Source organism: Balaenoptera musculus, chromosome 4 (assembly GCF_009873245.2).
Source record: "Balaenoptera musculus isolate JJ_BM4_2016_0621 chromosome 4, mBalMus1.pri.v3, whole genome shotgun sequence".
In the NCBI taxonomy this organism is placed as follows: domain Eukaryota; kingdom Metazoa; phylum Chordata; class Mammalia; order Artiodactyla; family Balaenopteridae; genus Balaenoptera; species Balaenoptera musculus.
This window is the reverse complement of record NC_045788.1, coordinates 128,871,227-128,888,862: the sequence shown is the minus strand read 5'-3', so window position 1 is coordinate 128,888,862 and position 17,636 is coordinate 128,871,227. Positions and strand designations below refer to the sequence as shown.

General features: G+C 37.4%; 1 pseudogene; it reads right to left on the bottom strand.

Annotated features, from left to right (window-relative positions):
• Nucleotides 1-1,082: 1,082 nt before the first annotated feature.
• On the bottom strand, nt 1,083-8,516 carry LOC118894541 (annotated as a pseudogene).
• Nucleotides 8,517-17,636: the final 9,120 nt, after the last annotated feature.

Sequence of the window (17,636 nt, the reverse complement as noted above, 5' to 3'; positions counted from 1 at the left end):
TCTGTTTTGATATGAAACCTTTGGAAACTCTGTGATGTTCCAAGATCCCCGGGGTTATAAGTGACAGAGAAGGACTTAGAATGTAGTCTTTGACTCCCAGGCAAGTGGCTTGGTGCTGTACCACCTACCACCACCCCAGGCTTCCCTGTATGACAGAGGAGATGGCTGAGATGCAAGTGTGTAGTGACATGTAGACCAATTGTTGCCAGCATTTAAAAATAAAATCTCCAAGACTTGTAGCAGGTTTTGGAGATGCAGATGTCTGGAGTATAAAAGGGAGTTGAGCCTCCTTCACTACATCTTATGGATGCCTTCCTTCCCAGAAATAACCAGGACAGGAACGATTTTAATGTCCTTTGGCTGATAAATGGAAACTCACCCAAAGACTTTTCAGATGACTTTCAAAAAAACAAACAAGAAATTTTATACAGGTAGCCTTGGTAGTTTTGTTTTACAAATGCCCATTCTATTCATTTAGTAATTTTCTGCCTTTTCCATCAGACTCTTATTCCTGTTGACTTAGCTTTTCATTTACCTAGAAAAGCTTAGTTCATCTAAAACTGTGGAACTTCACAGTACACTACTTTTTAAAAGTTTTTGTTAAATATTATCCTTAAACTTCACTTCTTTAAAAATTTTATTTAGTATTCTCTTTTATTATTATTATTATTTGCTCTTCTTTTTTTGCTGTTTCTTCTTACTTTTTCTTGAGTCTTTTACTTTATTATTATTGTTTAAAAATTTTTATTGGCGTATAGTTGATTTACAGTGTTGTGTTAGTTTCAGGTGTACAGCAAAGTGAGTCCGTTATACATACACATATATCCACTCTTTTTTAGATTCTTTTCCCATATAGGCCATTACAGAGTACTGAGTAGAGTTCCCTCTGCTATACAGTAGGTTCTTATTAGTTATCTATTTTATAAATAGTAGTGTGTATATGTCAATCCAAATCTCCCAATTTATCCCTCCACCCCTCACCCGCTGGTAACCATAAGTTTGTTTTCTACATCTGTGACTCTATTTCTGTTTTGTAAATAAGTTCATTTGTACCTTTTTTAGATTCCACATATAAGCGATATCATATGATATTTGTCTTTGTCTGACTTACTTCACTCAGTATGACAATCTCTAGGTCCATCCATGTTGCTGCAAATGGCATTATTTCATTCTTTCTTATGGCTGAGTATTATTCCATTGTATATATGTACCACATCTTTATCCATTCCTCTGTTGATGGACATTTATGTTGCTTCCATGTCCTGGCTATTGCAAATAGTGCTGCAATGAACATTGGGGTGCATGTATATTTTTGAACGATGTTTTTCTCTGGGTATATGCTCAGGAGTGGGATTGCTGGGTCATATGGTAGTTCTATTTTTAGTTTTTTAAGGAATCTCCATACTGTTCTCCATAGTAGTTGTATCAATTTACATTCCTACCAACAGTGTAGGAGGGTTCCCTTTCCTCCACACCCTCTCCAGCATTTATTGTTTGTAGATTTTTTTGATGATGGCCATTCTGACCAGTATGAGGTGATACCTCCTTGTAGTTTTGGTTTGCATTTCTCTAATAATTACTGATGTTGAGCATCTTTTCATGTGCTTTTTTGGCCATCTTTATGTCTTCTTTGCAGAAATGTCTATTTAGGTCTTCTGCCCATTTTTTGATTGGGTTGTTTGTTTTTTGATATTGAGCTGCATGAGCTGTTTGTATATTTTGGAGATGAATCCCTTGTTGGTTGCTTCATCTGCAAATATTTTCTCCTATTCTGAGGGTTGTCTTTTTGTTTTGTTTATCGTTTCCTATGCTGTGCAAAAGCTTTTAAGCGTTTCTTCTTACTTTTTGACCTCTGCTTCTACATTAGTTCTAGACTGAAGATGAACCGATACCCTAAAACTCATGATGATTCAGCATTTTCCCCTTGTAAAATCTTAACTTTTGGAAGTTAATGACTTTCTTTTCGTCTGTTTATATCTTCAGAGAATGCCACTGAAGGCATAAACCATATTTTCTTTCTACCAATAAGTAATTTTTATTTCAAGGGTTTGATGACCATATCAAATAGACATTTATTTGTGTGTGTGTGTGTGTGTGTGTGTGTGTGTGTGAATGTAATGGTTAAGAATGTGATTGCTGATTACCTGAGTCAAATCTGGCTCAAATCTGGTGCTACCTATGGCAAGTCACCCAATCTTTCTTTGCCACAATCTTGTAACCTGAAAAAGGAGGAAAGACAGTAGTATGTATTTCAGAGAGTTCCTGTGAAGATTAATTAAGTTGTACTTGGGACAGTGTTTGGCTCAGAATAAGTAGGAGATAAGTGTTAACTACTATGTAGTAGTATAAATTCTCACAACACGGCTATTGGTTCTAGATCAGCACTGTGTGATGCAAGCATAATGTGGGTCATATATACAATTGATTGATTGATTGATTGACTGATTGCTGGGCAGGGCCACAGGCCCATAATTCAGGCTTTATTTGCATAACTGAATCTCTGCATCTTCTACCTTTTGGTAAGTGAGCTATTATTTTTGACAGAGGGATCTTCAATAGGAGTCTTGGATAAGACTGATCATTTTTTAACCATCAGGCAGTCCAAGGAACTATTTTAAAAGGGATAATTGAATATCTTCATGTATACATTATTAAGACACCTAAATTTTTGGTGTTTACAGTATATAACCTTACTGCTACTTTTTAGTCTTTTTTTTCATTTTGCACAACCATGATATTAGGTATTAAGTGACATAATTCTTTCTCTACTAATGAACTGGTTTATCCATTTTGCAGACTCTAAATTGAGATCTTGTGAAAAGGAAATAGATAATGTGGGAACACAGAGAAAAATATATTGAAAATCAATGGAAGTATTGTTAACTACAGTATCATAAAATGTAAAAAGTTTCTAGTAGCCACATTTTAAAAAGGTAAAACATAAACTGGTGAAATTCATTTTACTAGTACATTTTATTTAACCCACCATATAAAAATGTTCCAATATGTAGTCAATATAAAAATTATCACAAGATATTTTACTTTTTACAAAAAATCCACTGTGTCTTTGATATCAGGACATATGTTACATTTCCAGTACCTCTTCATTTGGACCAGACAGTCTTGTGCTCAGTGACCACATTTGGCTGGTGGATCCTGCACTGGGCAGTACAGGTCTAGATTGTCAAACACTAAGATGAAAATTCTGATACAATGCCTCATTTGCCATGGATATTTTATGTAGCATAGTGGCCAGACTAGTAATACTATTAATCTAGGAATAGGGTTGGACTCAAGAAGTGTTGAGAAGAACTCAAAGTTTGTCTCCAGAGTTCCAGCTCCCAAGTTCAGGGCCTTCCTCCCATCTGGCACAACACTCCCTGCCCCAGGCAGGATCTCATGGGGGAGCCCACCCAAACCTACACTCCAGGGCTTTAGGTTTTGACATTACTGTCCATTCTGTGTCCTAATCCCCAAGGACTTGAATGTGATGAAGTTATAGTTGATTCTTGTTATTTATGGTAGTTATGTTTTATAAAGTCTCTGCAAACACTGGATTAGCAAATACTAAAGTGTTGCTCCTGGGGAGGTACAGGATTAAGTTCTTGGGCCTCTGGTCACCATATTTTCATTAACCATCCAACGTATAACCTTTTTAAATGTATTTCTGTTTAAATATACCTTATTTACCATATACTGTTGATTCTTGAACATTGAACTCATGGCCAACAGCACTATAACTCATGCTTAAATGAAATTTATTCAATACACATACTACACAGTACTTTGGCATTAAGCTTGGGGAACCATTCTATATGTTTATTGATTGACTGATTTCAGTTTTATTGAGATATAATTGACCTACAGCACTGTATAAAATTTAAGGTATACAGCATAATAATTTGACTTACATATATCATGAAATGATGACCACAGTAAATTTAGTGAACATCCACCATCTCATATAGATACAAATTAAAGAAATAGAAAAAAATTTTTTTCCTTGTGATGAGAGTTCTTAGGATTTATTCTCTTGACTTTCATATATAACATATGGCAGTATTAATTATATTTATCATGTAGTACATTACATCCCTAGTACTTATTTATCTTATAACTGGAAGTTTGTACCTTTTGACCAACTTCATCCAATATTCCTAACCCCCCAACCCCCCTTCCCTGCCTCTGGTAACTATAAATCTGTTCTCTTTTTCTATGAGTTGTTTGTTTGTTATTTGAATTATAATTGACTTACAACATTATGTTAGTTCCTCATGCACAACATAGTGATTTGAAGTTCCTACACATTTCAAAATGATCACCATGGTAAGTCTAGTTACCATACAAAGATATTACATTATTATTAACTATATTCCTTATGCTGTACATTTCATTTTAAACAGTGAAATCACCAACCAAAAGCACAAAAATACGAAAAACATGGCAGTAACTAGACTGCTAAAGGACACTTGTTTTATAGTATGAGAGCTTAAACAAGAAGGCAGAGTATTGTCTTGATTGACCTCAGTTGGAAATGTATATGTGGGGAAAGTCAAACTTTTTGCCTCTCTGTGCATATCCATGAATGGACACAAAAGTTCCACGAATATTGATTTTGATGTTACAAATAAATTTTAGTGCATGGGCAAATTTGGGAATAATTGAGATTGGCTGTATTCCTTTTTTGACAGCATCTGCATTTTCAGAGATGCTTCTAGTGGATGTACGTGGGCAGTTGGGAAGCTATGGTGTTCCTTCAAACTTCATTACATGGATGATGGCTCATACATGGTGAACTGCCCACTCCCAGGGAGTGGAGCAGCTGCTAAGTGAGAGTACCCTGGGGCTTGATTGGGCAGAGTCAGCTACAAGCAAATAGAGCCAGAGAATGAGCAGAGCTGCACCTTGGGAAAAGGTAAAAGCACAGGAGCCCCAAATCTAGTGATCTTCAAGTGCAAAGCAAGGGCAGGGGTGGGAGATAAAGTCAACTGATGAGGAGGCCATAAGAGAAAGTGAGATGAAAAGGTCAGGACTCTTGGGTGAGTAGGGATGGGGTGTCTAGAGTTGCCTTTTTTGGGGAACCAGCTATGTGGGGCATAAGTAAATTTCTCTGGGATAAAGACACAGGGCTTTGAGTGAGCACAGTACCCTGGCTCACACCTAAGCTTACTGTACATAGTCAGTGACAGATTATGCAAGAAGTGTTGGTATTTCCATCTACTCTTTTGTCTCATCATTAATCAAGTTGACCTGATTTTCTTAATTTGCTGGGCCCTCACCCTTTGTAGCGTCAAACCACCTTTTGTTTGAAACAAACAAAGTATATGTATATATTGTAAGTGATTCTAATTTCATCAAGAAAACAACAGCACATTTAAAATATATAGTGATTCTGTTATTATGCACGTTTATCCATTACACGGAACTCTCTTTTGGGTAAGTCTTCTCAAATAGTTTATTTTCTTTTTTTAAAATAAAGATTGTGTTTAGCCTCTTGTGTATCACTCAGTCCCATGTCACAGTAGACATTCTTTAATCATGTTTGTTCTTTCAACTAGGAATATTATCTGGTTTCATTGTTTCCAAACTGGAACTGATTTTTCCTAGTCTTTATTCTACATAAAATTCAGCCTGATCACATCACCTCTTCCTGCCCTTATTCCAAAACACTCTCCACACCCTACCTGTCCAGGAAAATATATTTTGAACAAAATTGACAAGGCTTAGGGGGTGTATTTTCCTACTTTATCGCAGCTTTGTAAAAATTAGGAGATCACATAAGCAAAGAATAGGAAAAATATATCTGGAATGATATAATATAGTACAGTGGGAAGCCAAATAACCAAGTTGGAAAAGGATGCTAGGAAATTAATCAATAAACTAGAATCTGGATAAGATAAAGCTTAGGAAACTTATCCATCAAGTAGAAACATTTTTGTTGAAGAGGTGTCAGGACAATGATATAACGGAAAATTTCGAGAAATAGAAAAACGATCCAATAACTCAATACTAACACAACTCCATAAATGTTACCTACTATTCTTTTTTTTTAATTGAAGTATAGTTGATTTACAATGTTGTGTTAGTTTCAGGTATACAGCAAAGTGATTCAGTTATTCTTTTTCAGATTCTTTTCCCTTATAGTTTATTATAAAATATTGAGTATAGTTCCATGTGCTATATAGTAGATCCTTGTTGGTTATCTATTGGTAGTAGTAGTAGTTGGTAGTAGTATCTGTTAATCCCAAACTTCTAATTTATCCCTCCCACCCCCTTTCCCCTTTGGTAACCATAAGTTTGTTTTCTATGTCTGTGGGCCTATTCCTATTTTGTATATAAGTTCATTTGTATCATTTTTTTTTAGATTCCACATAGAAGTGATATCATATTATAGTTAAACTACTGTTCTTCCTTGCAGTATAGGGTGGTGGCTAGGAGTGTCAGCTCAAGTCAGACAGACTTGAGAATAAATTTCAGGTCCATCATTACTGACTGAAAAAGTTATTTAAGAGTCTCAGCTTTAGTTTTCTTAGCTGTATATGGGCATAAATAGATAAAGTATCTAAAATGATTAATGAGATACCTGGGGCAAATTAACTTATTAAAATAATTTTTTAAACACATATTTCTTAAGCCTGTGCTATGTACCATCTTCATAGACTTTATGGTCAAGAGAGGGAGGCAGACAATCAAATAAGCACACAGGTAGGTAATGGCAGATGGAAAAGGAAAAATACAGAATGTTAGGAGAGCAACAGACAGAGAGATCTGGCCTGATCTGCGGGTCCAGGGAAGGTTTTCTGAGAAAGTGATGTTGGGCTGAGAAGTAGAGGACAACTGGGGGTTAAATAAGGAAAGAAGGAAGGGCACATGGGATGTATATATTAACAATAATTTAAAGTTTATTCCAGATCTAATTCAGGTTAATCTGATTTTAATGTAGCATCACATGGCAACATTCTGAGTTCATTCCTGAGATCACTGTTGTACTTATCTCTGTTTTATAGATCTGTGTAATCTCTGGCTTTAGGGGGTAATCTGGATTTGGATCACAAAGCAGTGAAGAAATGAATATATAGATCCTTTTTTGACCTACCTGCTAGAGAAATGGAAATAAAAACAAAAATAAACAAATGGGACCTAATGAAACTTAAAAGTTTTTGCACAGCATAGGAAACCATAAACAAGACGAAAAGACAACCCTCAGAATGGGAGAAAATATTTGCAAAAGAAGCAACTGACAAAGGATTAATCTCTAAAATATACAAACAGCTCATGCAGCTCAATATCAAAAAACAAACAACCCAATCCAAAAATGGGCAGAAGACCTAAACAGACATTTCTCCAAAGAAGATACACAGATTGCCAACAAACACATGAAAGGATGCTCAACATCACTAATCATTAGAGAAATGCAAATCAAAACTACAATGAGGTATCACCTCACACCAGTCAGAATGGCCATCATCAAAAAATCTACAAACAATAAATGCTGGAGAGGGTGTGCTGAAAAGGGAACCCTCTTGCACTGTTGGTAGGAATGTAAATTGATACAACTACTATGGAGAACAGTATGGAGGTTCCTTAAAAAACTGAAAAGAGAACTACCATATGACCCAGCAATCCCACTCCTGGGCATATACCCCAAGAAAACCATAATTCAAAAAGAGTCATGTACCAAAATGTTCATTGCAGCTCTATTTACAATAACCAGGACATGGAAGCAACCTAGGTGTCCATCGACAGATGAATGGATAAAGAAGATGTAGCACATATATACAATAGAATATTACTCAGCCATAAAAAGAAACAAAATTGAGTTATTTGTAGTGAGGGGGATGGACCTAGAGTCTGTCATACAGAGTGAAGTAAGTCAGAAAGAGAAAAACAAATACCGTATGCTAACACATATATATGGAATCTAAAAAAAAAAACACAAAAAAACGGTTCTGATGAACCTAGGGGCAGGACAGGAATAAAGATGCAGATGTAGAGAATGGACTTGAGGATATGGGGAGGGGGAAAGGTAAGTTGGGATGAAGTGAGAGAGTGGCATTGACATATATACACTACCAAATGTAAAATAGATAGCTAGTGGGAAGCAGCCGCATAGCACAGGGAGTTCAGCTCGGTGCTTTGTGACCACCTGGAAGGGTGGGATAGGGAGAGTGGAAGGGAGATGCAAGAGGGAGGGGATATGGGGATATATGTATACATATAGCTGATTCACTTTGTTATACAGCAGAAAGTAACGCAACAATGTAAACAATTATACTCCAATAAAGATGTTTAAAAAAAAAGAACTTTAGAAATAGCTAAAGCAGGAGATCACTGTGATTTTAGACTAGCAAGACAACTGCTGCCATTAATTTTAATATTTGGATGATACATTCTTATTGTAAATGCAACCTTAGGTGGTTTGAAGGGGTAGTCTGCAGGAAATGAGCTGTCAACAAGAATACATCACCTTGATATGGGTCATGATTAGGTCCCATAGTGGCTTGACAATGACACATATGATCCTCAGCTGGGTCAGCTGTACAGGCAAAGCCCTCGAGGTATTGGGGGATCAAGTGTTTTTCTGGGGAATTGAAAGTTGGCCAGTGTGGCTAGATGGCATTGAAAGAGATGAGCCTGAATAGGTGGGCAGAGGCCACATCAAGCTGGACCTTTATCTTCAGGGCAGTGGGGAACAAATGAAGGACTGTAAGCTGGGAAGGGAGACATGATGGGCTGTGAGAATAGAGTGAAAGAGGGGCAAGGGTGAATGTTTGCTCTTTCTGTCCTTACAGTGAAAGCTGATTGATGGTGGCTGAACCGAATGGTGACATGTACAATTGAGACAAATGGAGAGATCTGGGAAGTGAAATTGACAGGACTTTGATGGGCGTGGTGTGGCCACTGAGGAAGAGGGAGATGTTAAGGACGAGTTCTGGTCTTCCGACTGGAAACTGCATATGTGGTGGTGCCATTCATTGCAGTGGGCAATACCAGAAGAGTACCAGCTTTATAGAGTAACGTGCTTATTTACACGCAGACATGTTTCACAAATCTGAAACCATAATGTACATTTTGCCTAACAACTTACTTTTATTCATGAAAGAGCATCAAGATTCATACGCATGTATCTATGCAAACACACATACACAAAAATATTAGCTTTGCCACAATTGGTCTATACTAGCCCAAACCTTCACTTAGCTGTATTATAAACTTAAGAAATGTGAAAATTTTACACTGTTTCTATCACTTCTGAAAATCTGTCTTGTATGTTTTGCTCTTAGGTTTCTAAAGAACTGCAATGTATTAATCCCCTGGTCAAACAGTTATTTTTCTCCCCAGACAGTGAAATTTATGTTTTGAAGATTTAGTATCATATTCAAGATTCTGAACCACTTTCCTGCCTCATGTTCATTATTTTCCTTCTCACCCTGGGTGTATTGTATTTTTTTATTTGTTTGTTTTTATTCTGTCGGTCCTTCTGCCTCGAATGTCCTCTAAACACTTCTGCCCCAGCTGAACTCGTATTCATCCTTCAAGGCCTCTTTGAAACATTACCTTCCCTCTGAAGCTTTTCTGAATCCCTGTCATATTGTTTCTAACCTGCCTCGTTCTGGTGTGAGTTTATCTCATAGACAGACTTGCATTAAAGTGAAGTTGTTCCTATCAGTCTTCTCCTTTAGGTCAATAGTTTCTAACACTTTTTTGATGATACTTTCTGATTTAAGTTGGGCTCTCCTAGAAGCAGATCCTGAGATGAGGATCTGAGTGCAAGTCATCTCTTTCGGGAGGGAATGGAGTGGGGAATGGAGACAGGGAACGGAAGAAAGCTGGTATGAGGTGCGTTACTGAACAGGTAACCCCTGCAGGCATCCAGGGCTCCTTCCCTCTGGGACCTCCGAGAAGCTGTGTAGAGGAGGGGTCCCCAACCCCCGGGCTGTGGACCGGTACCTATCCATGGCCTGTTAGGAACCGGGCCTCACAGCAGGAGGTGAGCCGCTCCCCATCACCCACATTACTGCCTGAACCAGCCCCCCCGCCCCCCTCCTCCCCCACCGGTTAGTAGAAAAATTGTCTTCCACGAAACTGGTCCCTGGTGCCAAAAAGTTGGGGACCGCTGGTGCAGAACAGGTCTCAGGGCTATTGCACCTGAAGGCAAGGATGCTGGAGAGATTTTCCTCTAATGTCAGCTAGTCAGTGGTTGGTTGAAGACTGCTCCAAGGGACCTTGACTCCCCACTGTTTCTGCTCTGACCTGCTCTGCTTCTGGGCCAAATACACTCCAGCAGCCAGAGGACCCCTCATACAGAAGTTGCAGATATTTGAAGTTGGTGAATAGGGAAAAGTGAGTGCTGAAGGCACTGATGATATCTGCAATGCCCTCTGTATATACATGGAATATTTTCTTACTTCTAAGTCGTATGCAACAGTGAAAGCTTCTCCCTTCTCCTCTGAAACAATTAAGAGGACATGTAGCCGAGAAGGAAAAGAGGCTATTACAGAGGGAAGAGTGGTAAGGACCTGTTTTTTCTTCTTCTTTTTAATTAAATGTACCTAGAGTTTTTAGCTAATATATTTGAATATGAACATATTAAAAATTAGGGTCTAGAGTTTATAGTGGCTGTAGAAGAAAAGTGAAAAATAACAAGACCCTGGAGTCTGAGTGTTTTTAGTGTGAAAGTGTCACCAGCACAAGGAAGGAGTTATAAAATCTTATCATGAAATATGGGAAGCATTAACCACATAGTTTAAAAAAGGTTAAAAAAGGAGAATTTTCTCATGAACAATGTAACATAAAGCCTGTTTAATGAAGAACTTGGAATTTGGATATGGCTTTGGTTTAGGAATGTGTTATCTGAAGTCTTAAAAAATAGCAAATGTATTTTATGTGAAGCATACACATGGAAACAAGCTTATTTAATTTTTTCCCAGCAGAAAAAAGAGAAAACTGGTTCTTTTCATTCCATTTTCCATATGTTTGCAGCACTCACTATCTTCTGATTCTTTTCCATTGTGTTCTCTCTTCACTCCTACTCTTATTCCTCCTCCCTGGTACTGACTGCTTTTTAAGGTGATGTGATTTCTGGATTTGTAGAGTATATTAATTTTTCAGGAAACGAATCAGTATGGAATTGCACAGTGTCCAAATTATCGGGGTGGTCAAAAAGTTCGTTCAGGTTTTTCATAAGATGTTATGGAAAAACCTGAATGAAATTTTTGGCCAAACCAATATAAAGTATTTAGGTGATTTGTCGTCCATACACATATGGAGAAAACATATATAGATTCTCTTATTTGTTTGCATGGTTCCTATCACAAATAACATTTCAAAAGCAAAGGGAGGTGAAAGTCTTGGTGGACTTGTGTTACCTTATATTACTTTCAAGATCAAAATCAGACCACTCATTGGCTGGTTTTTCTGTTTCCAAATCATATTCCCAGCAGAATGCCAATCCAGACCAGCAGTTTAATTCATTATTATGCAAAGTCCAAGAGAGTGAAATTTTAACCTCTGTTTCTAACCACTTCGTGTTTGTTTTATCTATAATTAACTTAGTGAAAGGCATCTGATGACAGATTCTTCCTTGTGCTCCAGTTACCTAACTTATGAGGCTCTCCAAAGAGTTTAATGTAACCACTTTATACTGAAAAGTGTCATGTGGTAGAGCAGGAATATTAACCAAGAATTCTAGGTGTTTTAACAAGGAATCCCAAAGGGCATTATTGGATGAGCCCACAGGGAGAATGCTTGTAAAATGTGGTTGGTTATGTCTGGGGCATATTGTGGTCAAAAGAACACAGTACCGAAACCAAAATTAGTTCCAAAGTAACTTAAATCCCTTACATCTCTGGAAATCAATGCTTTTTAAAATTCTTTTTCCCACCCTTCTTCCATCCATGATGCATCGGCCTTTATTTTTCAAATGTCCTTCACCTGGGAAAACTCCTCCCCTAGCCCCAGACACTCCAATTTCCCATGCTCTTCTCCCATGCCACTCACCTGATTCTGTCTAAAAAAACCCTAAGGAATCAGTTTAGCAAAAGTGAGAGCTCCTTAGAGGGCTGAAAAGAGGAAGACAGACTACGTAAAGCTAGAACCCTTTTTATAGGGCAGTCAGAATTGCTCACAATATTCCAGGTGTATGAGCCAGTTTTGTATGAGGAACGACAGATTTCTATGATTTACTTTTAGCATCCCCCCCCTTTTTAAAAAATTTTGGCCATTTTTTTTCCCGCTGTGCAGCGCGGCATGCGGAATCTTAGTTCCCCGACCGGGGATTAAACCCGCGCCCCCCTGCACTGGAAGCACGGATTCTTAACCACTGGACCACCAGGGAAGTCCCAGCATCCTTTTTTGATAATTCCAGAATTATTTTTGTTGTTATAGCTTCTCAAAGGACTAATATCTTTATTTTTTTATGGGTTATATCAAGTTTGTTCTGTAACTCTTCTTTGTTTTGTAAATTTTCCTTTACAGATTTATTGAGATATAACTGATATACAAAAACTGCACATCTTTAATGTATACAATTTGATGAGTCGGACATATGCATATACCCATTAGATCATCACCAAAATCAAGGTAACAAGCATACCCATCACCTCCAAAAGTTTCTTTGTGTCCATATGCTTTATCTTGGGAGGGTAATATAGGAAGAAATCTTTATTTACATGGAGTGATTCTCCTTCACCCTGTCCTGACTTATTTTGACTTAAGGAAGAGTCACAAAATGAAAGCTTGAGTTTGCTTATCAAACCAATGCAGCTAGCAGACTATAGAAGTGGGATTTAAAGGGTGGTCTGGGAACTCCAGGGGTTCCCGAGAGAAATTCAGAGGGTCTGGGAGGTCAAAACTATTTTCATAATAATACTAAAACATTATTTACCTTTTTTTGGTTTACATTCTCTCATGAGTGCACAGAGTATGCAAAGTTCATTGCAACTAACCTTTGAAAAATACACCTGCTGAGTTTTGGTATAGTATCAAAGAAGAATATCCACAATTATCTGAAAAGGTTACTAAAATATTCCTCCCATTTCCAATTACATCTCTGTGTGAGGCTGAATTTTCTTTGCATATTTTAACCAAAACAACAGATTGCAGCAAATTGAATGCAGCAGCAGATATGAATATAGTTGCTTTCTGTTAAGCCATGCATTAAAGAGATTTGCAAAAATGTAGAAGTATGTTACTCTTCTCAATATATTTTTTTGAAAACTATAGTTATTTTTCATAAAAATATCATGTATGTTAACATTTAATGGGTTTATAATTATTTTTAAATGAATAAATATATATTAAAAATTCTCAACTTAAATTTCTAATATAAGAAATATCAATTAACATAACCCATATAAACAAAAACCCCTTGAGATCCTCAGTGACTTTTGAGAGTGTAAAGGGATGCTGAGGCCAAAAAGTTTGAGAAGTGTTGGACTTTGGAGAATCCAGATATCATTCTACATTCTTTGTGCACATGATTAATTACTTCTTCCAAGGGTTGTGTTATATTTCCTTCCCTCACTGGGGTATTTATATTTATTTTAGAGCATAGAGTAATTTCCTACAGGCTTAGAGTTCCAAGGTAGAATAGGGTACATATAACAGCAAGAAAATACAGTAGTAATAGTATGGTACAAAGAGTAATGTCAATTTTAACATTTGTGGTTCAGGATAAGTATCTAAAAATTCAGTATTTAGCCTCCAAATAATAATTTTATAAACTGGGCTAATTATCCTTAAAATACAAGCCTTTCTTTTTGTGTGGTGGTAATGGCCATAAAGAGAAAAAAATAGTGTGAAGTCTGGGAAAGGCATCTAATTCTTAAAAAGTTTAGAAAATTCTGAACTTTCAAAGGTGAATGAGGTCTCAAAATTTTAGAGAAAATTTAACAATGTAAGAAAGAAAATTTATGAAAGTAGCTAAATTTTCCTGCTTCCAGGATGAGTAAAATTGACACCCGTGGAGACATCTGATGGCCAAATTGTACGTGTATTTTGCTGAAAGCCTTGCTTTCCATTTCAAGGTTCGTAGGATTCGCTGGCAAAATAACCACTCTACACTCAGTTAAACAAGAATTTAGAGAGAGTTTATTGAATTAACAAAGATTACAGAATACTGTAATAATTAAGAAAAGAATAGTATAACTAACTGAGAAAGAATAGTAAAGACAGAGGTTTATACATCACTGAATTGGGGAAGCACCTACATCGGGATCCAAGCAGCGCTGGGAAGTCCCTTGAACGGCAATCTGGAGTCCCAGTTGCGAAGGCTGTGCGTCCACCGCATGGGTGAGACTTCAGTTTGACATTCGAAGGAGCCCGGATTTTAGCACCAGGCTGCAGGCTGATAACAATCAGCCTGCTTGCAAGTTTGCAGCTCTGGTTGTTGTCATAAATGCCTTGGTTTTAACTCGTAAGTGTTGGAATGTTCTTAATCTCTGGGGGCTGGCCAGACCCTCAAGGTGCAAGAAGTCCCATGACTAACCTCTGTCTTATCTAGCATTTTATCTAGTGGTGTCCACACGTTTGTTCTCTACATCTGTGTCTCTATTTCTGCCTTGCAAACGGGTTCATCTGTACCATTTTGCTAGATTCCACATACATGGGTTAATATACAATATTTGTTTTTCTCTTTCTGACGTACTTCACTCTGTATGACAGTCTCTAGGTCCATCCACGTCTCTACAAATGACCCAATTTCATTCCTTTTTTTTAAAAAATTAATTAATTAATTAATTAATTAATTAATTTATGGCTGTGTTGGGTCTTCGTTTCTGTGCGAGGGCTTTCTCTAGTTGCGGCAGGCGGGGGCCACTCTTCATCACAGTGTCACTCCTTTTTATGGCTAATATTCTATTGTATATATGTGTGCTGGCGCCATCCCTTGCTGGCCTGGGTGTAGCTCAGCAGTTTGGCATGCAGCCAGCTTTAGCGTCATTGTCTGGTCAGAGAGAGGCTTGGTGCCGCCTCTGAAGCCTGAACAAGACGACTTTACTAGCTTCCCCAACAATATGTACCTCTCTTCAGTCTACGGGTGAGGTAAGACACGAGCAGCACGTGATTGAGAACTAGTAAGGACCAGCAATTTCTCAGAAATACAACCAGTTCCTGCAGAGTCTTTAGATGTTTTTCAAGTGGAAACCAAACATTGCATAACAGGTTAAATGTTATTGTGGTTGCAACTGCCTGCTTTTGAATGCTCAAAGGTATACACCAAGGAACTCTTCTATGTGAGAATAGATGGCATTTAGAGACAGATTTGAGATTTCCTATGAAAAGTTAGATTTACTGCAAAATAAAGCAATTAACGTATGACTTTGCCTGTAGGGAATGAAGCACTGATAGCTGGTGTGATAAGCAGAATAACAGCCTCCCAAACATATCTATATCCTAATCTCTAGAAAGAACCTGTGAATATGTTACCTTACATGGCACAAAATAACAGCAACAACAACAACAAACCAAAAAAACTTTGCAGATGTGATATTAAGGATTTTCAGATGGGGAATTTATCTTGGGTTATGCAAGTGGGCTTAAGCTAATGTTTTTAAAAAATTAATTAATTTTAATTAATAGGTTTAAAATTATAATTAATTAATTAATTAGGGCTGTTTTTTGTTTTATATTTTTATTTTCACTTTTATTATTTTTTATTTATTATTATTTTTTTATTGGGGTATAGTTGTTTTACAATGTTGTGTTAGTTTCTACTGTACAGCGAAGTGGTGTTCCCTGTGTTATATGGCGGGTTCTCATTAGTTATCTATTTTATACATATTAGTGTATATATGTCAGTCTCAATCTCCCAATTCATCCCAACCCCTTTCCCCCCTCTGCCCCCCTTGGTGTCCATACGTTTATTCTCTACATCTGTGTCTCTATTTCTGCCTTGCAAACTGGTTCGTCTGTACCATTTTTCTAGATTCCACATATATGGGTTAATATACAATATTTGTTTTTCTCTTTCTGATTTACTTCACTCTGTATGACAGTCTCTAGGTCCATCCACATCTCTACAAATGACCCAATTTTGTTCCTTTTCATGACTGAGTAATATTCCATTGTATATATATACCACATCTTCTTTATTCATTCATCTGATGATGGACATTTAGGTTGCTTCCATGACCAAGCTACTGTAAAAAGTGCTGCAATGAACATTGGGGTGCATGTGTCTTTTTGAATTATGGTTTTCTCTGGGTATATGCCCAGTAGTGGAATTGCTGGGTCATATGGTAATTCTATTTTTAGTTTTTTAAGGAACCTCCATATTGTTCTCCATAGTGGCTGTATCAATTTACATTCCCACCAACAGTGCAAGAGGGTTCCCTTTTCTTCACACCCTTTGCAGCATTTATTGTTTGTAGCTTTTTTGAGGATGGCCATTCTGACTGGTGTGAGATGATATCTCATTGTAGTTTTGATTTGCATTTCTCTAATAATTAGTGATGTTGAGCATCTTTTCATGTGTTTGTTGGCAATCTGTATGTCTTCTTTGGAGAAATGTCTATTTAGGTATTTGGCCCATATGTGATTGGGTTGTTTGTGTTTTTGGTATTGAGCTGCATGAGCTGTTTATATATTTTGGAGATTAATCCTTTGTCTGTTGATTTTTCTGCAAATATTTTCTCCCATTCTGAGGGTTGTCTTGTTTATGGCTTCCTTTGCTGTGCAAAAGCTTTTAAGTTTCATTAGGTCCCATTTTTAAATTTTCATTTCCATTACTCTAGGAGGTGGGTCAAAAAAGATCTCACTGTGATTTATGTCAAAGAGTGTTCTCCCTATGTTTTCCTCTAAGAGTTTTATAGTGTGGTCTTACATTTAGGTCTTTAATCCGTTTTTTAAAAATTATTTATTTATTTATTTATTTTTAGCTGTGTTGGGTCTTCGTTTCTGTGCAAGGGCTGTCTCTAGTTGTGGCAAGCAGGGGCCACTTTTCATCGCGGTGTGCGGGCTTCTCACTATCACGACCTCTCTTGTTGCAGAGCACAGCCTCCAGACGCGAAGGCTCAGTAGTTGTGGCTCACGAGCCCAGTTGCTCCATGGCATGTGGGATCTTCCCAGACCAGGGCTCGAACCCGTGTCCCCTGCATTGGCAGGCAGACTCTCAACCACTGTGCCACCAGGGAAGCCCTTTAATCCATTTTGAGTTTATTTTTGTGTATGGTGTTAGGGAGTGTTCTAATTTCATTCTTTTACATGTAGCTGTCCAGTTTTCTCAGCACCATTTATTGAAGAGACTGTCTTTTCTCCATTGTATATCCTTGCCTCCTTTGTCATAGATTAATTGACCATAGGTGCATGGGTTTATCTCTGGGCTTTCTATCCTGTTCCATTGATCTATATTTCTGTTTTTATGCCAGTACCATATTGTGTTGATTAATGTAGCTTTGTAGTATAGTCTGAAGTCAGGGATTCTGATTCCTCCAGCTCCATTTATTTTTTTTTTCTTCAAGATTGCTTTGGCCATTCAGGGTCTTTTGTGTCTCCATACAAATTTTAAGATTTTTTTGTTCTAGTTTTGTGGTATATATATATATACCCCATCTTCTTTATCCATTTATCTGTTGATGGACACTTGGTTGCTTCCATATCTTGGCAATTGTAAATAATGCTGCTATGAACATTGTTTT